We start from the raw sequence: 22723 nt of genomic DNA on the forward strand, positions 1-22723 counted from the left end.
AGCACCTCACTAAGACACCAAGTCCTGGCTCCTATTTGTAGTCCCTTGGGGGGTTGTTTGGATGAACTATTACCTGGCTCCCTAATCCCTCTGATGATCTATTGAGCTTAAAATTTTCACAAATAATGAAGTGAATTGCAGACATAGTGCCATCATTTTAAAGGTACATTTTGCTGAACTATTACTTTTACCAAACCCACAATGCATTTTCCACATATCCTGATGCTAAACATAAGCCAGTACTTTATTGTGTATCATCTGAAAAAGCAATCTGCCAGTTTCGTCTCCATTGGAAGAGATGGTGGATTTTATGAAGACAATGCAGAAGATATAAAAATTATGTGTGAAAACCAAACCCACATAAGTACAGTTATCTCATACTAGATAAAGGCACCATAAGCCTACATTGAAGAAAAGATAGCCTCTTAACAAATGGTGCTGGGAAAACTGGAAATCCATCTAGAGCAGAATGAAATTGAACTTATATCTACTAGAAGAAAATGTAGGCCCAACTCTTCATCATGTTCTCTTAGGAACCAACTAAAATGCATGAAGCAAAATCAAGAATCAATAAATGAGATGGTGCCAAACTAAGAAGTTTAGCAAAGGAAACAATTGAAAACATGGAGAGAGGGAGAATTTTCTCCCCTAAAAATGAGAGAAAATCTTCTTCATCTGCCACTCAGGTAGAGCATTTCTCCAGCATATGCAAAGAAAACCCAAAAAACATAACACCAAAAAATGAAATAACCCAATCAGTAAATAGTTAAAGGAACACAACAGGTACTTCACTGAAGAAGAAATATGAAAGGTCAAATCATATATGGAAAAATGCTCAACATCTGCAGCAATTAGAGAAATGCAAATTAAAACTACACTGAGATTCCATCTCACTTCAGTCAGAATAGCAATTATCAAGAATACAAGTAACAATAAATGTTGACAAGGATGTGAGGGAAAAGGCCTACATCCATTCTTTATGGGACTGCAAATTGGTGCAACCACTCTGGAAAGCAATGTGGAGATCCCTTAGAAAACTTTGAATTAAACTACCATTTGGCCCAGTTATCCCATTCCTTAGTTTATACCCAAAGGACTTAAAAACAGTACTACAGTGACACAGCCACATCTGTTCACAATAGCTAGGCTATGGAACCAACCTAAGTGCCCTTCAACGGGTGAATGGATAAAGAAAATGTGGTATATTTACACAATGGAACATTACTCGGGTATAAAGAAGAATGAAATTATGGCATTTGCTGGTAAATGGATGGAACTGGAAACTATCATGTTAAGTGAAATAAGCCAATCCCAAAAAACCAAGGCCAAATATTCTCTCTGATATGTGGATGATAATACACAATAAAGGTGGGGGGCAAACAGAAGTTCATTGGATTAGACAAAGGAATGAAGGGAAGGGATGGAAATAGGGAAGACAACAGAATGAATCCGACATAACTTTTCTATGTTCATATATGAATACACAACCAGTATAACTCCACATCATGAACAACCACAGGAATAGAATCCTACGTTATACACCATGTATGTATAATATGTCAAAATACGGTCTACTGTCATGCGTATCTAAACAAATTTAAAAAAATTTAAACCATGGGTGGCATTGTAAGGGCAACCAAAGGGGGTCATGAGCTATGGACCTGACTCAGCAATTTGTCTTTCCCTACAGACTCTAAAAAACTTGACCCGTAATTCTATTCTTGGAGAAGTGCCTGATTCTAGGGGCTGGGGCAAGAAAAATACAAGATAAGTCTGGAGCATATTGTGCTAGAAAATTAAGGAAGAAATTTGTTTTTTTTTTTTTTCCTATAAGAAAACCAAGAAAGATGTGGCATATCAAAAGAATATAGATGCCAACCTGAATGAGCCAATGGCTAAACCTAGAAAAATTTGAACAATAAGTAGAATAAAGTAATATTGAATTATCACCCAAGAAATAAAACAGATATTGATATAAATAAAAGGGAGCAAAGGATGATTCTTCCTTAGAGAAGAATTCCAAGTGATGTGGAAGGCATCATTAGAGTCCCAATAAAATAAATGCTATAGGCAAGATCCACTAAGGAACAGACATTGGTGAGTAAAACTTCAGGAAGAAACAGGTACTTCTGGAGCTTCCAAATATCTCACCACTGTTGATTCTGCGGTGGTTTAACATTTGTCCACAAATGCTTTAATGACATCCTAGAAGGTGGAGTTTAATTTACCTCCCTTGAGTTTGGGTAAGACATTTTTCCCATTCTCTAACAAATAGAGAATGGGAAAAATGGTTTCCCGTGAGGAAACCTCACAAATGCCTTCTCAGTGATTGGGTTTAACCTCACCAGGAACAAGCCTTGTGGCTAGCTAGCATGCATCCCCACTGTATAATGAGAAGGTCCTTTACCCCAAGTTTTCCCCAAAACCTATAATTCTAGTCTACGTGTGAGAAAACGAGCCCAAATTAGGGGGGCATTCTGCACAGTTCCTGACTAGTGTTCACAAATTTCAGTGCAAGGAAAGAGTAGGAAGGACTGATAGATGGTCATAAACTAGAGGAGACAAAGTCAACAGGACAGTGGCACACACATGCCATCCTGGACTGGATCCAGGACAGCCAAGGGATATTGGAGGGGACTTGTGAAATCCAGATAAGGACTGATAGCTACAAGTGGTGTTTAACTTTTTGAAATGTGCCAGGATCTAGAAGAAATTGACACTAGTGGGAGCTTAATGAAGGTTATATGAGACTGTGCTACCTTTGTAATCTTTCTATAAACCTGGAATTTTTTTTTCAAATTTAAAGAAAAATGTAGAATTAAAATAAAAAACGTGACCCTTGTGTTGTAGTTCCACTGAGATGTATTAAAGATGAGGGGTAAAATGTTTTTTGGGGACAAAATCTCACTGTGGTGCTCAGACTGGTCTCAAACTTCACGTGATCCTCTCACTTCAGCCTCCTGAATGGCAGGGATACATTCTGTACCACTGCATCCAGCTTGAAGTCTTAATGTCTTAAATTTCACAGACAAAACAAGAAGATGGCGATTATTTTTCAGCTCCTCCTTTGTTGTAGGAAGTGCCTCATTCTGAAGAGTTTTTGGATGATTCAACCGTCTGGGGTATTCGCTGCAACAGAACACTGGCACCCAGTCCTAAGAGCACAGGGGACTTCACCTCTGCTGCCCAGCTTGCATCTACCCCCTTCCACAAGCTTCCAGCAGACGCAGTGAACAATCTAGAAGATAACGGGATGCGATATACTTTTTCAGTGTCTGTCTTCTACAAACATTAGTATTAGTTGGTTCATTAGTATTATAGTGTTCTTGAAAATTCTAAGGGGGACGTTCGAAAACCATAAAGGGGCTTGGAATCCATTAATTGTTTTTTTCTTTGGCATACTAACTTCATAAAGTCCACATATTTTGAAAATTTAATAACAGATCATAGGTAGAAATGGGGGAAACTTATAGAAGCATATAAAGGCAAATATACAAAGTCCAAACCATTTGTACAGGAGTATGATTATGTTTTTCAAAAGTCAAGAGGGGAGCACTGCAGATAATTATTTGAATGCTAAAAATACTAAACATGGTTTTTAATGAATAAAAAAATAGCCAATTTTGGTCCTTGATACATTTCTATAAATTTTTATTATTTCAGACATGCAGCCAAGGATACATTACACATAAAATAATTTTATTTTTTAGTGTTTTGCTTCAAGGGAATAATGACAAAACTCACAAATAGTCTTTTATTTCTATTGCATCCCAAATATAGCACCCTATATAAAAGAGATATATATCTCTGAATTGAACCCTGATATGTGGCATTACATTGAGCACAGATAATTATTAGTTTTTTATTACCAACCTACACTATAAATACTATGAGATCTGGGACTTCGGTACCATTTCAGTGACTACCAATTTACCAGCCAAACTCTGTCACTGCTGGTACTTCTTAAAAGCAATAATGAAATAACTGCCAAGGAATTTCACTTCACTAATCTCCTGAACCTGGCTGTGACCTGTCACCCATGCCAGTGACCACCTGTGTGGTCATCCTGTCTGGAGTGGACCTGCTGCTCTCTGGACTCTTTGTTCTTGAAGGATCATTATAGATCAGATGTTAAAACTGAAGTGCTCCCCTGTACGAGAGGGTTGAGTGATTTTGATTTTCCACATCTTATCGCACTTTGCCATGGAACACTATTTTGAAATTATAATGAAAGTCATCATATAAAGGAATTCTAGAATTGTAACCATGTCAAATGGTATGCGCGTGCATATACATACATGTAATGTTTGTGTCTCTCGTTTTTTGTGTATTTCAGAAAACATGATAGCAACGCAGTGCACCCATGTGCCGTTGAGTTCTTGTGTTGAGAATGTGGTGGAGCCCTTGAGAGACAGAAAGTTCAGGTAACTTGCAGTTGTGCCCTTCTCTGCATTTCCACTTGAGCTTTCCTTTTCCAGATGTAAGAGAATGCCTAATCCCATCCTAAACAACTCATAAAGTGCTTAACAATTGGCAGCTTGTAGTCAGAAGATCCTCTAAGCCCAGTAATGAGCCCTGCTCTTGGTATCAGGACAGTGAGAGAAGCAGCTAGGGTGACAGAGTCTGCAACTGACTTGTACTCATTTGGGGATTAGAACTGGAAAGCCTTTTACCAAAAAGAGACCCTGCCATGTGAAGACTGTTGCAGAACTGGGCAAACAGAACTGCTTTTCATACCCAGTAAAATTGAGAAAATTGATTACTTCCTTTTAAGAGAAGAGAGGGTACTTAAGCCTCCTAAGGAATAAGCAGTAAAGGCAGACTCGGCACCGTAAACCCCACCATGTCTACGCAGGCTGTAAACCTCAGAGATCCTAACCAAGGCTGCCATCTTCTGGGTAACTATTTTATTCTAGACACAGTACTTACGCTTTTCCTGGACTCTGTCTTTCAGTTAGTCCTTATAATAACTGAGTTGTGGGGACTATTCTTTCTTTTTCCATTATAGATAAGGAAATTGAGTATCAGATAAATTTTTGACTTAAAGTCATAAGGCTGCAAATTTACAGAATTGGAGTGTGAACCTGTATTTGTCTGAGTGCTGACCCCTTCTTCTCACTGCCTCTTATTAGAAACCCACAAGGCACAAGTTCAATTAAAAAGCAAAAATATATTGAATTTGCATTAATTTTATTATTGATGTTAATCACTTTCTATATGTTTAGGTTCATTTATTTTTTTTCTTAAGTAATTTCTGTTCACATCTTTTATCCAATCATTTGTTTATTTGGGTCACAGTTGAATGAGGTTTTTGATAACAAGAGCCATCAGGAGTGGCTAAGCCCAGCCAGAACTTTGACTCACAAGAATGCCATAAGCCATCCTTGATGTAAGATTAACTTAGAAGTACATAGGGCAGAAATCCCAGTTGCTGGCTGGGTGCATCCTACCCAAGGAACTGTTGTCTTTGGCCCCGTGTGACAGTTCAGTTGCAAGGAAGCAAGGCTCACATGAACCAAGTGCAGGAGCCTCGCTTAAGAGCCTTATGCAACACCTCCATCAGGTCCCAGGGTGCCCATGAGAAAACCCACTGGGCACAATTTCAATTAAAAACCAAAATTTATTGAATTTGCATTATTTTATTACTGGTGAGTTAACCATTTTCTACATGCTTATGCTAATTCATTTTTTTTTCTGAAAAATGAATAACTGAAACTATGGGTTCCTAGCAGATATTTGTAATTCTACTCCAGATACAGTTAACCAGTGAGGGTTATTTTTAACCATAACCAATGGTGACAGAGTAAGTTTTTAGGGGAAAAGAGCTAACAGTTCACAGACTCAGATTCTTATGGACAAGAGAGAAAGATTTTGTTAATCATTTATGCATTGACAGTAATTTGGATACCCATGTTACTAGTATCGGTAGTATGAGGTATGGAAACAATTTTTCAATGTACAGGTAAGGTACCCCTAGTGTCTATTTGAGAAGCTAAATAGTGGCCAGTACTATTTGAACTATCATGGTCTTGGGAAACTAGGGAACACTAGGAAATATTTGCAGTTGAGAAAGGGACATATTTATTTGTGATGTATATGTATAGATGTAAGGGTTAAATGTGGGTGTAGAGATATACACGATTGATTCTCATTGTTCCTTGTAGTGTATACTGGACACTTGTCTAGGGGAAATATATGCTTATCCTGTGGGCCTCTGTTGCCATGTTTGTTTAAAGTCACCTTATTTAACACATATTACTCATGACTTACATTGCACTTGTGCCTGGATGAGGCTTACCTGTTTTCTCTGTAAGGCATCTCAGAGCCTTCTATGCTTAGGAACAATAGACACACTTCAGCAAAACACCTGAAATCCCAACAAAAAGCACAGAAATACAAAAACCATGGCATTAGACTCCAAGCAGGGCAGTGAGGAGCATAAGCTGTAGGCTTCACCTTGCTCCACCTGGCCTGGGAACACGCACCCAGATTTTTCATTTCTCTAAAGTCTGCAAATGACTGAAAATTATATGAATGTTGATCTGGATGTTTACGTAAATTTTAACACATAGGTGCATTCACAAATCTGAAACCTATGAATGGGAATCAGCTGTGTATGCATGTATATACACACACCCATATGTATGGAAATGTGTAGGATTTTGTTAGATTGTGGTTGACAATTTTTTGTTGTCTGAATGTTATAAAAGAAGTCATTTTTAGAAAGAAGTTAGGTATCCAGTCTTGATCTTAGCAGTGCTGCTGAGATACCTTCTCCCGACATTCCCTGCTAAATAATACCAAGTGTATCACCACCCCCATTTATCTAGTATATCATCATGTCTTTGATTTTTATTTCTATTAATATTGGACTAGCTTTGTATTTGCCTATAGTTGTGTAAGAAAATGATTTAATCAACTCAGGCTGTGCAGCATATTTGAAGTGACATTCCTAGAATGAAAAGGAAACTCTGTTGCAGAACTTTTGTGTGATCAAGTCCATTAGGCTTCTAATAATAGGGTGTTTTTATTTTCTCTATAATTTTCTCCACATCCAGTTCAATTCAAGAGAAGAGCCCAGAAGGCACATGCCCCAGAGACCTCTCTTTGGCATCCTTGCACCATTTCAGCCAGCCTGCCCCGGGTGCTGCACTCACCCAGGAAGCTGTACGGGGCCTTGAAGCTTGTAAACTCACAGACACTGACCGTGCCGTTGTGGAGGACCCGTCCGATGCCAGTGCCAGGCCCCAAGAAGACTGGATGCAGACGGGTCCCCATGGGGATGTCAGTGCTCCAGGTGTGCACAGAGGCTCAGGCTTAGTCATGCCATTAGGACCACAGCATAGGAAGAGCTGTTCTGTGGAAGAACTCAGAGGGGGACCGGTGTGCCACTGAGTAGAACCTACAGTCAGACACTTCTCACTGTACTGAAGTGCAGTCCAGCAGGAATGTACTTGAAGGGCAAATCGATCCATTTTAATTTTAGATTTCAACTTAAGTACTGTTGGAAGAGGGAATTGGAATTCAAGGGCCTACTGTGTATCAGGCATTTAATCTAATGCTGTTTTCCCCACTTTACAGAAAAGTCAACAGAGGGTCAAGATTAAAGAGATCCCTCCTACCACCCCTTGTCACCCAGACAGTCTCACCTACTGGTAGAGAATATGGACCAGAGATGGAGTGGCTAGGGGACAAGGCTAGGTTCTACCCTAGCAGTCCTTTCATAATTGCCACTAATAAGAATACGTTATTATTCTAAGTTGGAGAGAAACCTTCATCTTCCCTTTAGAAATTGTTATCTATCTTGGACCAAAGTACAACTCATGTGCAAATTGTGTTTTGTGGGTGTAAGTGGGAAAGCAGTTAAAGACCGTGTATCTGTCTGAGCACATTTGAGGTCACTAACCAACCCCATGTGTGCCTTAAATGTGCAGCCATCACTGCTAAAGGCAGGACCTAGCATTTTAGGTGAGCGGAGTGAGATGCAGATGATATCCCTTTGTCACCCTGAATGTTGATTTAAACTTTCAAATCCAAAATGGCAGATGGTCAACTGCACAACTCCCAGTTCTGACTTTTGGAAACAATTCTCTATTACTTGAATCAATGCTCTCTAAAGGATGAGACTTTTGAAAGCTTAATTAATGAATGAATGTCTCCACTTGCTTTATCTAAAATTTATTAAGTAAAATCTTTGAATACTGAACTCATGTTTCTTTTCTTATTCCTGTTCCTTTAAGACTTCACTATTGAGAATCCATGGGATGATAAGTTGATTCTCAAACTTCTGTCTGGGCTTCCTAAACCAGTGAGTTCCTATCCAAATACTTTTGAGTGGCAGTGTAAACTTCCGTCCATCAAGCCCAAGACTGAATTTCAATTGGGTAAGAACTTTATGGGTGATATAGCTTTGAATTCTTGTTCATCCATGGAACGTTGATGGTGATTCATGTGTATGTGAGATTCTCCTCCTGTCCCCCAGCCCCAGTAAAGAGTTACAGCTACAGTATTGAGAAATCTTGTTAATCCATGGCTATAGAACCATGAGTGCTGTTGGATTGGAACCCATTTAACTCAGAGATCTCTATCAAAGTAAAAATGCATGTGTTTAGGCTGGGGAAGCTCAGCAGCAGAGCACTAACCTGGCATGTGTGAGGCTGCGGGTTTGATCTCCAGAACTGCAAAATTTTAAAAATGCAGTTAGACTATTTAAGAATTTCTTGCAGATTTTATAGTCAAAAACAGGCATTGATAACAAAATGAGGATTTTTTTTTTTCCATTCTGACCACTTTTCAATATACTGAGGCACTAAGGACGTTGATAACAAGCACATGTGCAACTGTCACCACCATCTTATTATAAGTTTTTATCATCCAAATGGAAACTTGGTTATTTATTTATTTTTTTTAGTACTGGTGCTTGAACCCAGGACCTCACACGTGCTATGCAAGGACTACTACTGAGGTACATCTTTGGCCTTTTTTATTTTATCTTGAGACAACGTCTCCCTACATTGCTCAATCCAGTGTCAAACTTGTGATCCCCCTGCCTCAGCCTCCTAAGTAGCTGGGATTACAACATGCACCACCACACCTGGCAGAATGGAAACTAATTCTGTATGGACAGTGTGTGTTACATGTTTCTTAAGAAGAGGGATAGTATTATATACTCATTTGATAGTATTTCTGGAAAACTCTTGAAGAATACTCAAAACTAAAATGCTTGGCTTAGTGGGAGTGGGAAAGTGGGTGGTTGTGGATAAGGCGAGAGCAAGGCTTTTCACACATAGAGCCACCGTAGGCCTTCAGAACAATTGAGGGGCCATCAGAGTTCCCCATGCCTACCTCCCTGCCCCTCCCAGATCCTCTGTTAGCATCTTGAATAAGTGTGCCTGCTGATTGTGACAGTGATGAGCCAGTACCAGTATGTGGCCAAAGTCCACGATTTCCTTCGAGGTTCCCTGTACTGTGCGTTCTGGGGTTTGGAACGCTTGGCAGATCTCCTCGCTGGAGGACACTTCAGAATAATTGGCCTGCCTTGAGTCTCCTGTGCTTTCCCCTTCTCCCCTTCCTCTGCACCCCAGAAGCCCTGGCAGACACTGACTGGGCCCTTTATTCCACAGTTGGCCTTTTCTAGAATGTCATGTGTTTGAAATTACAGTTTGTAGCCCATCGGGCCATTTCCTGACACTTAGCTACAGAATTTAAGGCTCCTCTTTGCCTTTTCATGGCTTGCTAGCTTTTTTTGAATCACTGAATAGTCCCCACCATCTGGATGGCCCTGTACCCCACAGCTCATTTACCTACTAAAGGCTACCTCATTGCTTCCAACTTTTGGCAATTATGAATAAAGTTGCTTTAAACATTGTATGTAGGTTTTTCTATGGACGTATTTTTAACCCATTGAAGTAAATACCAAGGAGTGTGATTGTTGGATTTCGAGGCATGAATATACACTCATCCCTCAGGTCTGCACAGGCTAGCTCTAGGAACCCAGTGGGTGCCAAAGTCCATGATGCTCAAGTTTCTCATATAAAATGGGTAGCCGTGCATATAACTTAACATATACTTTAAATAATTTTGAGGTTACTTACAATACTTTGTACAGAGTAAGTAGTTGATATGCTCTATTATTTAAGGAATAATGATTTAAAAATATTTGTACATATTCAATCTATAGTTGGTTAAGTTTATAGATTTGGGGACGGGGGATGTGGCTCAAGCGGTAGTGCGCTCGCCTGGCACGCATGCGGCCCGGGTTCAATCCTCAGCACCACATATAAACAAAGATGTTGTGTCCGCCAAAAACTAAAAAAATAAATATTAAAAAAAATTCTCTCTCTCTCTCTCTTTAAAAAAAAAAAAAAAGTTTAGATCCTCATATACAGAGGGCTGAGTGTTTGCTTATATGAGAAAGTGCCAAGCTCTGCTAGTGTGGCCATATCATCTGTGTCTTTATCAGCAGTGAGCAAGAACTCCCTGCTACACCCTCGCAGCTTTTGCTGTTGTTTTTACCCTTCTGGTAGGTGTGCAATAGTGTCTCACTATTTCAGGGTGACAACAGTGATGTTCACCAGTGAGAGTGAACATTTTTTCATGTGTTTACTTGCTGTCTGCATACTTTTAATGAGCTATGTGTTCAGATCTTTTGCCCATTCTTTAATTGTCATATTGTTAAATATCAAGAATTTCTCAAATAGTTTAGATAGCAGTTCTTTATTAGGTACTTGTTTTGCAAAGATTTTCTCCCAGTCTGGTTTGTCTTTCTATTTTTTTTTTAAATTGTGTCTTTTAAAGCACAGAAGTTTTAATATTAATGAAGTCCAGTTTATCAGGTTTTTTTTTCCCCTACAGGTCATGCTTTTGGTGTTACATCGAAAAACTCATTGCACCAGTGGAAACTTAAATAGTCTTCTGTAATCTTTTCTAGAAGTTTTATAGTTTTATTTTTTTCTGTTTCGGTCTATGCTCCATTTTGAGTTAACCTTTGTGCAAGGTATAAGGTGTGTGTCTAGGTTCATTGTCACTTGTGCATGTCTGAATGCTTGGCACCACTTACTGAAGACACTGTTTCTCATGTTTGATCCTTTGCCCAAGAGCAGTTCTAAGTCTGTGTGGTTCTGTTCTGGACTCAGCTCTTTTCCATGGGTTTGCTTGTCTCTTGCCAGCACCACAGGGTTATGGTCAGTCTCAGAGTGGGATGAAGTCAGCCCTTTACTTCCTTCTTCCATCTCAATATTGTGTTGACTTTCTGGGTCTTTTGCCTTTCCATATAAACTTTAGAATCAGTTTGTTGGTGTTCACAAAATAACTTCTAGATTTTTATTGAGATTGCATTTAGTCAAATTGGGAAGAGATGACATCTTGACAAAATTGAATCTTATCCCTGTACATGGAAATCTCTCCAATTAAATCTCCTTTGATCTTTCATCAGAGTTTAGGTTTTCTCATATAGATCTGGTACATAATATATATTATTACCTAAGTATTCTTTGTTTTTTTAATTTCTCATTCTAATTGTGTATTTCAGGAACATAGGGAAGTAATTGTATTTTATATATCTGCTTTGTGTCCTATAAGCTTTCTGTATCCACTAATAGTTCCAGGAGATTTTGTTAGTGTTGATTCTTTAGATAGTCCTGTCATCTATAAAGAAAGATAGTTTTATTTTTTCCTTTTCCAATCTGTATACTTATTTTTTTAAAATGTCTTATTGCTGGGCTGGGGATGTGGCTCAAGCGGTAGCGTGCTCACCTGGCATGCGTGTGACCCGGGTTCAATCCTCAGCACCACATACAAAGATGTTGTGACCACCGAAAAACTAAAATAAATAAATAAATAAATATTAAAAATTCTCTCTCTGTCTCTCACTCTCACACTCTTTTTTTTTAAAAAAAATTAAATAAATAAATGTCTTATTGCACTAGGTGGGAATTCTAGTACAATGCTGAATAGAAATGATAAGAGACATCCTCACCTCATTCCTGACCTTGGGGCTGCATCTATGTAGTGTATCACCATCAGGTCTAATGCTGGCTATAGGTTTTGTACATGTTCTTTATCAAGTTGAAGTTTCTCTGTTGCTAGTTTGCTCAGAATTGTTATGAACGGATGTTGGATTTTATCAAATGTTTTTCCTGCATATGTGAATATGATCATGTGATTATATTATGTGATTATTCTTAGCCTGTTGGTATGATGGGTCAGGTTAACTGATTTTCAGATGTTGAACTATCCTTGTGTTTCTTGGATCATTGCTATGGTTTGAATGTCCCCTTCAGATGTCATGTTTAAATTTAATTGCCATTGTCACAGTTTAAGAGGTGGGATCTTTAAGAGTTGATTAAGCCATGAAGGCATACCCTTACGATTGAACTGAGGCCATTGTTGCTGGGTGGGTTAGTTGTAATGGGGGTTCTGGCAGGCCATCTCCCGCCTCACCCTCACCATGTGATGCTCCTACCATCTTAGGATGGACGATGAAGATCCTCACCAGTTCTAGCCCCTCAATCTTGGACTTGTCAGCTTTTGGAACTATGAGCCAAATAAATCTCTTTTCTTTATAATTTATCCAGTTCATAATATTCTGTTATAGCAGCAGAAATCAGACTAAGACAGTCGTGGTATATAACTTACTGTATACATTGTTGGATTTTACTTGCTAATGTTTTGTTAAGATTTTACATTCATGAGAAGTATTTGTCTGTAGTGTTTCCTATAATATCTCCATCAAGTTTTGGTAACCTGGAAATGCTGACCTCATAGAATGAATTAGGAAGTATACTCTACCACTATTTTCTGGTAGAGATTATAGAGAATTTCTATAATTTCTTCCTTACAGATTTGATAGAATCTGTCAGTGAGTGCATCTGAACCTGGTGCTTTCGGCTTTAGAAGGTTATTAGTTATTAATGCAATTTCCTTAATAGATGCAGAACTATTCCAGTTATCTAATTCTCTTTATGAGCTTTGATAGATTTTGTCTTTCAAGGAATTGGTTCATTTCATCTAAGTTTTTCTCACTTGTGAACATTATGTTCTGAATACTCTCTTATTATGTCTTTAGCGTCCATGAGCCTTTCATTTCTCATTATTTGTGTCTTTTTTTTTCTTAGCTTACCTGACTTGATGTTTATCAATTTTATTAATCTTCTCAAAAACACAATTTTTGGGGTTTTCTTATTTTTCTCTATTGATTTCTTTCATAATATTTTCTTTTGTTTACATTTAATTAGTTCTTTTTTCTTAAGTTCCTAAGGTGGAACCTTAAATCATTAATTTTGTATCTTTTTTTTGTTATTTTTATTCTTACTTTTTTGTAAACAATTCTTTTTTAAAATGTCTTATTTTTAGTTATATACTCTTTCTTCTTTTCTAAGTCCTTCATGAGACTTCTTCAATCCATGTGTTATTCAGAAGTGTGTTTAATCTCCCAAGATGTAGGGGCTTTCCAGCTGTCTGCGTTAATGGATCCCCAGTTTAATTCCACTGTGGTCTGAGAGCAGATATTATATGATTTCTATTCTTTTAAATTTGTGAGGGTGTATATTACAGCACAGAATGTGGTCTGTCTTGGTGAATGTTCCAAGTCAGTGTGAGAATGTCATATATTCTGTAAATGTCATTCAGATCCAATTTTCTGTTTAATGGTCCATTTCTTTTTTTTTTAATGTTTATTTTTTAGTTTTAGGTGGACAATATATTTATATTTTACACAATATATTTATTTTTTTTATTTTTATGTGGTGCTGAGGATTGAACCCAGTGCCTCACACATGCCAGGTGAGCCCTCCACCAGTTGAGCCACATCCTGAGCCCCTTAATGGTCCATTTCTGATGGAGGGATATAGGAATCTCCAAGTGTAATAGTGATTTGCTTGCATTTCTATCAATGCATGCCTCATATATTTTCACATTCTTTTCATGAGATGTATACACAGCATGTCCTGTTGGAGAATTAACCCCTTTTTCATTCTGTAATGCCCCTTTTATGCCTGTTAATTTTCCTTGATCTGAAATCTGCTGTATGGAATTAATACAGCTATTTCTGTTTTCTTGAGATAACTGTTAGCATCCTATATCTTATTAACTGTTAATCTGCATTTGTCGTTATACTTTCAATGTGTGTGTTTTCATTGGTGGGTGAAGATCATTGGTGTTCTGAGTGATTATTGATATAGCTGGACTCATATTTCATTTGTTAGTTTTCTAGTCATTACACTTGTTCTTTGTGGGTTTTTTTCCCCCCACTCTCTGCCTTCTTTGGCTTTGAATTATTTCATATTCTGTTGCGTCTCCTCTCTCAGCATATCAATAATATTATCTTTGTCACATTTGCAAGTGGATTCTGCAGAGTGTGCAGTATATATACACTCAGAGCCAGTCCAAGTCCACTTTCCGATAGCATGTCACCCCCTCACAGCAGGGCCCACACCATGCGGCAGGGGTGTCATTCCCTCCCTCCTGCCCACCTCTTCTGTCATTGCTGCTGTTGGTTTCACTTATCCACTGGTATGCCACCACTAGGTGGACACTATTGTTTTGAACAAATGGGTTTTTGTTAGATAATTTAGAATAAGAAACATCAAGTATTTTACTTAACACTCTTTGAGTCTAAGTTTCTGGCCTATATTATCTTCCTTCTCTCTGAAGAACAGTGCATGTTTACCAGTGACAGATTCCCTCCATTTTTGTGTAAGAAAGTCTTTATCCTTCACTTTTGAAGGATAGTTTCATGAAGTAGAGCATTCTAGCTGGTGGTTTTTCTCTTTCAGCCCTTTAAATGTTGTACTGCACACTCTTGCTTGTGTGGTTTCTAAGGAGAAATCTGATGTACTTATCCTTGTTCTTCCGGAAGTAAGCTCTTTTTATAGCTATTTCTATTTTGTAGCATTTTTCAAAATTTTCTTTGTCTTTGATTTTCTGCATTTTCTTTGTGATGTGCCTAGGTGTAGGTTTTTCTATCTGTCCTGCCTGGTATTCTCTGAGATTCCAGGATCTGTGGTTTGGTGTCGGTCTTGAATTTTTGAAAACTCACACTTTTTTCTTTTCAATTTACATTTCAGTTTTTCTCTTAGGGTGTCCTGGAGCTCACTGATTCTTTCCCTGGCCGTGTACAGTCTACTAAAAGACATTCTTGGTTTCTGGCACAGAGTGGGTTTTTTATTTCTAGCATTTCTTTTTGCTTCTTTCTGCTTATTTGACCTATTTGTTCTTGAAAATTGTCTCCTTTTTCTGTTAGAATCCTTAGCACATTCATAACAATTTTAAAAACTATCCTGGTCTGATAATGCTGAAATCTCTGCCCATTTCCAGTGCTTGCTCTGCCTCCTCAAGCTGTGTTTTGTCTTTTAATATGCCTTGTCAATTTTGTTGCTGGCCAGACCTGATGGACTGTGTAAGTGGAACTGAGATAGTTAGGCTTTGGTGTAACCTTTATCTGGCTAGAAGTTAAGCTGTGTTATCTTCCCTGTTGCCTTTAAGGTTCCCTAGAGACTTTCTTTTTATACTAGGGATTAAACTCAGGGGCATTTTATCACTGAGCACATCCCAGTCCTTTTAATTTTTTATTTTGAGACAGGGTCTCACTAAGTTGCCTCCTTAGTCGCTGAGATTGCAGACGTGCACCAAACAACCGAGAGTCATCTTCTTAGATAATCTGAGGAGTACTGTCCTTCCCATTGCTAATTCCAGCGTGGTGTCTGCTGTGAATCTCTGTGTCTTCCTCTCCGTCTCCCCACTTTGGGTGCAGCAGTTTTCCCTCTGATCTCAGTTTTTTAATAGTTCAAAAAGAGCTGTTGAATTTCAGTTGTCCAGTTACTTTCTTGCCATAAAAGTGGAGTGACAGCTTTCAAGCTGCTTATGTGCTAGACTGGAAGTCACAGATTTTTTTTTTTTTTAAATATATATTTGATTTTGAATGGGAAGATTATTTTTAGAATTTTTAAGAATCAAATGCAACATCACCATGGTCTTTTTCTCCAAAATCAATAACCCCAGTGTAACCACAAGGAAAATATAAACAAACCCAATTTGAAGGACATCTGACTAGTACTCTTTGGAACTATCAAGGTCAATTTAAAAAAAAAAAAGACAAGAAAAGTCTGAGACATGTCACAGGCTAGGAGTAGCCATGGAGATAGAATGACTAAATATAATGTATCCTGAAACACAGAAAATCTAGTGAGTCTGCAAGTGTGGATTTCAGTCAGCAGCAGCAGCACTCCTCGGTTGGTTCCTTGTCTATGACATAAGAGCCATGTGGGATGCAGAAACTCCGCTTTCTTGGCCACTTTTCTATCAATCAAAAACTATGTAAAATTAAAAGTTGAATTAAGTATTTTAAATTGTCTATTACAAATGTTGCTATCATTTTATTTTGCCCTTTTTATTTTAATTTTTTTGTTTTGTTTTAATAAAGTTTTATTTTTCCAAATGCACAGTTGCTTGGACCTGCTAGTGCATCTGCACAGCAACAGGGGCATCTCCATCTCAGTATTTCTGGTGTAAATTACTTGAGCTCTGTGCTTTGACACCAGTTTGAAAAGTCCTTTACTGAGGAGCTCCTGAAGGGCTGCCCTGGCCAAGGAACCGCAAGTCCTTATCCCTCGAAGACCCCAGCTGTGCTTAGAAGCTCGGAGTTGGGAACGTCCTTACAGAGTTTGTCATAAGTAGCTTTGTCAGACAAGACTAGATGTTGAGCTTGCCCTGATCTTTGCCTTCGGACCACTTCTTCTTTTCAGCGTTGCTCCAGATTTATTCACTGGGCCCTTGCCTTTCTTGGCCGACCTTCCGGCATCTCTCTTCTTCTTGTCACCCTTCAGCAGCGTTGCAAAGCCTGGAGAGCAGCACCAGCTATTGGAGCCTGGTCAAGATGTCTTTTTTATTTTTATCCTATTGTAAAATGTGTTTATTTCAAAAAGCTTTATGTATCACTTCAGGGAGGATTTCTCCTGTCATCTGCCTGCAAGATGGGCAGCACAGGTGCTTCTCATTTTAAAATGCGAGAACCTTGATGGGGAGGCACTGAGTTCCCAAACCCACGCACCTTAGTGACCCCCGCAGGCTGCCCTGAACTTGGTAAGGGGGCTCTTGTTGCAGGTATTTACTTCCTTTCATCTAAGCCTGTAAAACATTTCCCAAGCAACTGTGGCCATTTTTATTTATGAAAGCAATTCAAGTACAAAGAAAATTTTACAAATTCTTCATTTGGATAAAGTCCTTAATATTTTGAGCCCATTTGTCATTTTGACACATTTATCTCTTCCCAGGTTCTTCACTGGTCTACGTCAATCACCTTGTTGGAGAAGGGGCCTTCGCCCAAGTCTATGAAGCTACCCAGGGAGATGTGAATGAGACCAAAAATAAACAGAAATGTGTCTTAAAGGTAAATGGTGCAAATACATTTTTGAACTGTAGAGAAATGATTTTCAGCCTCTTTTTTTTTTTTTTCTTTAAGACAGTGATGTTTTTATTGAGCAATTAAGAAATAAAACAATACTATGAGGATCTGGAATTGCTTCCTGCAGAACAAATCATAATGTCATTGCTTTCTCATGTCCCTTATTAGGATACTATTTTCCAGAATGTGACTCTGGATATAAATAACACATACCTGGTTTTGCTTGTAGGTCCAGAAGTCTGCCAACCTCTGGGAATTCTACATTGGTACCCAGCTGATGGAGAGACTAAAGCCAGCTGTGCACCACATGTTTATCAAATTCTATTCTGTTCACTTATTCCAGAATGGGAGCATCTTGGTAGGAGATCTCTACAGCTATGGGACACTATTAGTAAGTGTTCTGTTTTTATAATATGGATATGAATTTAAGTGCATTTCTGGTTTGTGCCTTACCCATATATTTTCTGGTTAGAGCTTTAGTTGGGGTGCTAAACAGGGGCAAAGTCCTTGACTTGAAATTTCATTAATCCTCATCCAACTCAGGATACCATTTGCATTGTTTCTAGAATGCCATTAACCTCTATAAAAATACCCCCGAAAAAGTGATGCCCCAGGCTCTCGTCATCTCTTTCGCTATCAGGATGCTCTACATGATTGAACACGTCCACAGCTGTGAGATCATTCACAGAGACATTAAACCAGACAATTTCATACTGGGAAACAGGCAAGTGTGGACCTCTGAACAGGGTTCTTTCCTGAACATCTAGCAGCCCTTTGTCATTTGTGCTCATTTCCTGTCCTGAATTGTATTTAATCTAGGTTTTTGGAACAGAACGATGAAGATGGCGATTTGTCTACTGGTTTGGCACTTGTTGACCTGGGTCAGAGTATAGATATGGAACTTTTTCCAAAAGGAACTGCCCTTACAGCAAAATGTCAAACATCTGGCTTCCAGTGTACTGAGATGCTCAGTAACAAACCATGGAACTACCAGGTGCGGACCTAAAGTAAGAGGTTTGGAAAATTTTCCTCTGTTGAACCTACCAGATTTTCAAAATGAATTTGGAATCTCGTTAGTTTGAACTGGTCTCTTGGACACAGTTGAAGAAGAGATGGGGGCCAGGAACGTGGCTTAGAAGTAGGGCACTTGCCCAGTAAGCATGACGTCCTGGGTTGACTCTGTAGCATTCAAAGAGAAAGAAGGTAGTAAAGGAGAGATGGGACTTAAGGCTCAGGGGAAGGAAGAGATGAAACTCTGTTCCTGAAGAGTACACTTTTCTTATTATTCACAAGAAGGAAAGCAGATATGTTCTGAGTTTGACCCTAGGAAAGGTATTTAATGATCTGTGAACCCTTCAGAACAAAAGTCCGCCACATGGAGCCAGCTTGGTTTAGGAGATAAAAACAGAGCAAATGGTTTTCTTTATGGCCATGGTTAATAGAGAGACCCACCCCACTGCCCCCAGGGGAATCAACTGCATGTCTTGCAAGTGGGCAGGTGGTTCTGACAGTGAGAGTGGCACAGAAACTCAGGTGCAGGACCTGATTCAAACAGTGTTAGAAATGGATCATTATTATCCTAAAAGGCTTCAGAAATTTCATCAAATTAGAATACAGATGACAAATATAAAGAATACTTAATAGGATAAATGTAAAGTTTTGAACCTGGATTAATAAAATCAGATGCCTGGTTACCAAGTGAGGACTGTGGCTTCCAGAAGCCGGTGATAGAGGGGAAAGGTCAGGAGTTAGGTCTAGTATATCAGACCACATGCTGTTCTGGCGTCTCCTGGAGTGCAGGGGAAGGGGAGGAGTTCAGTCTGTTCTTTTCAGCCATCCAAAGGTCTTACAGTATATTCAGAGAGTAGCCATGGACTCCCCATGGAAGGATTACCACTTTTCTTTCCTTGATGTGTCTTTATCTGGTTTTGGTATGAATGTGATACTGGCTTTATAGAATGAATTTGGAAACATTCTGTCCCTTTCTGTTTCATAGAATAATTTGAGGAGCATTGGCATTAGTTCTTTAAAGGTCTGGTATAATTGAGCTGAGAATCTGTCTAGTCCTGGACTTTTGTTTGTTGAAAGACTTTATTACTGCTCTTTGTCATCACAAGTTATTGGCGGGTTTAGGTTTTCTATATTCTCTTGATTCAGTTTTAGCAGATCATATTTGTCTAGAAATGTATTCATTTCTTCTAGGTTTTACAATTTATTGGAGTAGAAGTTTTCAAAATAGTTCCTAATGATCCACTGGATTTCTTGACATGTGTGGTGATTTCTCTTTTTTTTATCTTTAATTTTGTGAATTTGTGTCCTCTCTCTTTTTTCTTTTGGTTCATTTGGCTAAGGGCATATCAATCTTGTTTATCTTTTCAAGGGACCAAATTTTTGTTTCATGGATCCTTTCTAATTTTTTTTTTTTTAATTCTCAAGTCAATTGATTTGGCTCTGATTTTAATTGTTTTCTCCTACACATTTTGGAATTGGTTCATTCTTATTTTTCAAGGGCTTTAAGATATATCATTAGGCTGGTTTTAAATTTTCCTCTTAGAACTGCCTTCATAGTATTCCACAGGTTGTTGTTTTATCACTATTATTATTTAAGATTTTTTAATTTTTTTTTTTGTTATTTTCTAAGAGGTGCTTTGTGACCTAAAATATGATCTACTTTGGAGGAGGTTCCATGAACCATGGTCAAAAATATTCATCTGATGTTGGATGAAATACTCTATAGATCTCTTTTCAGTCCATTTGATTTATAATATCTTACAGGTCCTAAGAGTCTATACTGAGTCTATGTCTTGATGACCTATCTAATGGTGAGAGAATTGTGTTGAGATCACCCAGGTGTTACTGTACTGGGGTCTTACTAAGGCTTTGAGTAGTATCTCTTTTATGTAATTAGTTGCACCCAATTTGGAGCATAAATATTTGTTACTGTTATATCTTCTTGCTGAATTGTCCCTTTACCAATATTGAACCTTCTTTGTCTCTTCTGATTAATTTTGGTTTGAAGTCTGCTTTGTCAGATATAGAGTAGCTACTCCTATTTATTTTCAGGCTCCATGCACATGGTATATTAATTTAGTTGTTTACTTTCAGCCTGTCTTTGCCTATAAGGTGTGTCTCTTCCAAACAACATAAAATTGAGTCTTGCTTTTTAATCCATTCTGCCAGCTATGTCTTTTAATTGAGGAGTTAAGACCATTTACATTCAATATTATTATAAAGAGATGTTTATTAATTCCTCCCATTTTGATATGTTTATAATGTTTAATTTGATCCTGTTTCTCATTTGCTTAGAGCTACCCTTCCAATGAGATTTGTTTAATTGTGAGCTCTGGGGTTTGGTTATTCTGTGGAGTATTTGTATTACCGGTTTAGTAGTATTGAATTCTTGTAGTTTCTGCTTATCTTGGAAGGTTTTTATTTCTCTTTCAATTTTGAGGGATAGTATTGCTGGTTCTAGCAATCTTGTTGACATTTAATTTCTTTCAGAACTTAGGCCACATCATTCCAAGACTTTATGGCTTTTAGAGTTTGTTAAAAAATTAGAAGTGATTCTGATTGGCTTACCTCTAAATGTGACCTGATTTTTTTTTTCTTGAGACTTTTACAATTTTATCCTTGTTCTCTGTGTTAGTCATTTTAATTATATTATGGCATGGATAGGTTCTTTTTCAGTCATGTCTATTTGGGTTCTGAATGCCTCCTATATCTGGATGTCCATCTCATTCTCAAGGTTTGGAAATTTTTCTGTTATAATAATTTCTAAATTATTATATTAATAATAATATAATGATTTCCCTGAAAAGATTATCCATCCTATTAGCCTGATTCTCACAACCCTCTTCAATTCCAGTGATTCTTAAATTTGGTCTCTTAATGTTGTCTATTCTGAATGTCAGTATGTATTTTCTTTTACACTATCTGAATGTTCAAGACTAGCCACTTTGTCTTCCAGCTCTAAGAGTCTATCCTTAGAATTTTCTACTCTGTTAGAGAGATTTTTAGCTGGACAGTTTATTTGATTTATTATATCTTTATTTATAAGATTTCTGTTTAATTCTTTTTTATTATCTCTCTTTGTTGAATTTCTCATTCATATCCTGTACTGATTTCCTTAATTCATTCTGTTTTTTTCTGTGTTCTCTTGGAAGTCATTGGTCATTTTTATAATCATTCTTTTGAATTCTTTATCTGATATTTCATCCACTTCAGTATCTTTGGAGTAAGTCACTGGTGAATTATGAACTTTAGGATGTATCATGTTATCTTGTTTTTTTTTTTCATTTTTCTTGTATTCCTGAGTTGGGTTTTTTTACATCTGTTGGGGTGGATTTCTCTGCCACTCTTACATATAGGCCTTCTTAGGGCTTAGTCTTTACTTGCCAAAGTGTCCTCAAGTTATCTAGACTGAGACACCCTTGTAGATGTGGTATCCACAGACTCTGTGTTAATTCTCTTTTTTGGTATAACAGTAGATGTCTGTAGTGGGACCTGAAGGACAACCCCTAGCCATTTCTATTCAGAGCCTGATCATTAGTTTGAGTTTTTATTTCTTCTATTCTTTGTGTTAAAGTATAGCTGATGTTTGTCATGTGCATGGAGCAAGATGTGCTGTCTTGTCGCCGAGTTGAGTTCAGCAGCAGAATCTCCACCCTGTGAACTTGTAGTGCCTTGTAGATTCCCAGCATCTCTCAGAATAGGGTAAAACAAACAATAGTAACAACTGATGCAAACAACAGACAGCATTAAAGTATATATCTGTTTTTGTTAAAATAAATATCTACTATGACATTTAATGTCAATTACCACAAAAAACAATGGTGTGGTCTATTGCCAAACAAATAAGTAGCCATGAGCTATATCTGGCAATAAAGCAAACAATAGGTGCCAATTATGTCATCCACAGCAGTAATCATTACAACAGCATTAATGGTGGGAAAAGAGTTATATAACCAATTAGTGCTAAATTTGGTAAAATACAGTTAATTAAGAGAAAAGAAAACATGATAGGAAGGTCAAAGTGTTTATAATTCAAAAAAGTGAACATAGGAAGAAGACGAGATGTAGCAGGTGATGGTTTTAAGGAAGGAAGAGAAAGAAAACAAGAGAATTTGACTGTCAGCAGAAAAGAGAAAGAAACCAATGAAAAGAAAACAAAACCAAAATATACAAACCCCAAACCCTAATCCTCAAAAGGCAAGGAAAAATAACATTAAAAACATGCTAAAAATGAGAAGAAAACAGAGAGAAAGAAATATGTGTGTATGTCCATGAACCAATCAGAACTCTCTCACATCAAGAACTCTCCCA

General features: G+C 37.9%; 1 pseudogene across 1 annotated transcript in view; it reads left to right on the top strand.

Annotated features, from left to right (window-relative positions):
• The window catches only part of LOC144368923 (mitotic checkpoint serine/threonine-protein kinase BUB1-like), a 45658-nt pseudogene that overhangs the window by 19941 nt on the left and 2994 nt on the right, over nt 1–22723 (top strand). Inside the window, exons 12-20 of the transcript XR_013428373.1 lie at nt 3077–3294; nt 4047–4060; nt 4337–4424; nt 7059–7297; nt 8241–8384; nt 17271–17386; nt 17631–17792; nt 17968–18125; nt 18221–18395. The product of XR_013428373.1 is annotated as a mitotic checkpoint serine/threonine-protein kinase BUB1-like (transcript). The remainder of the gene's footprint in view (nt 1–3076; nt 3295–4046; nt 4061–4336; nt 4425–7058; nt 7298–8240; nt 8385–17270; nt 17387–17630; nt 17793–17967; nt 18126–18220; nt 18396–22723) is intronic.

This window comes from Ictidomys tridecemlineatus, chromosome 12 (assembly GCF_052094955.1).
Source record: "Ictidomys tridecemlineatus isolate mIctTri1 chromosome 12, mIctTri1.hap1, whole genome shotgun sequence".
NCBI classification, from domain to species: Eukaryota; Metazoa; Chordata; class Mammalia; order Rodentia; family Sciuridae; genus Ictidomys; species Ictidomys tridecemlineatus.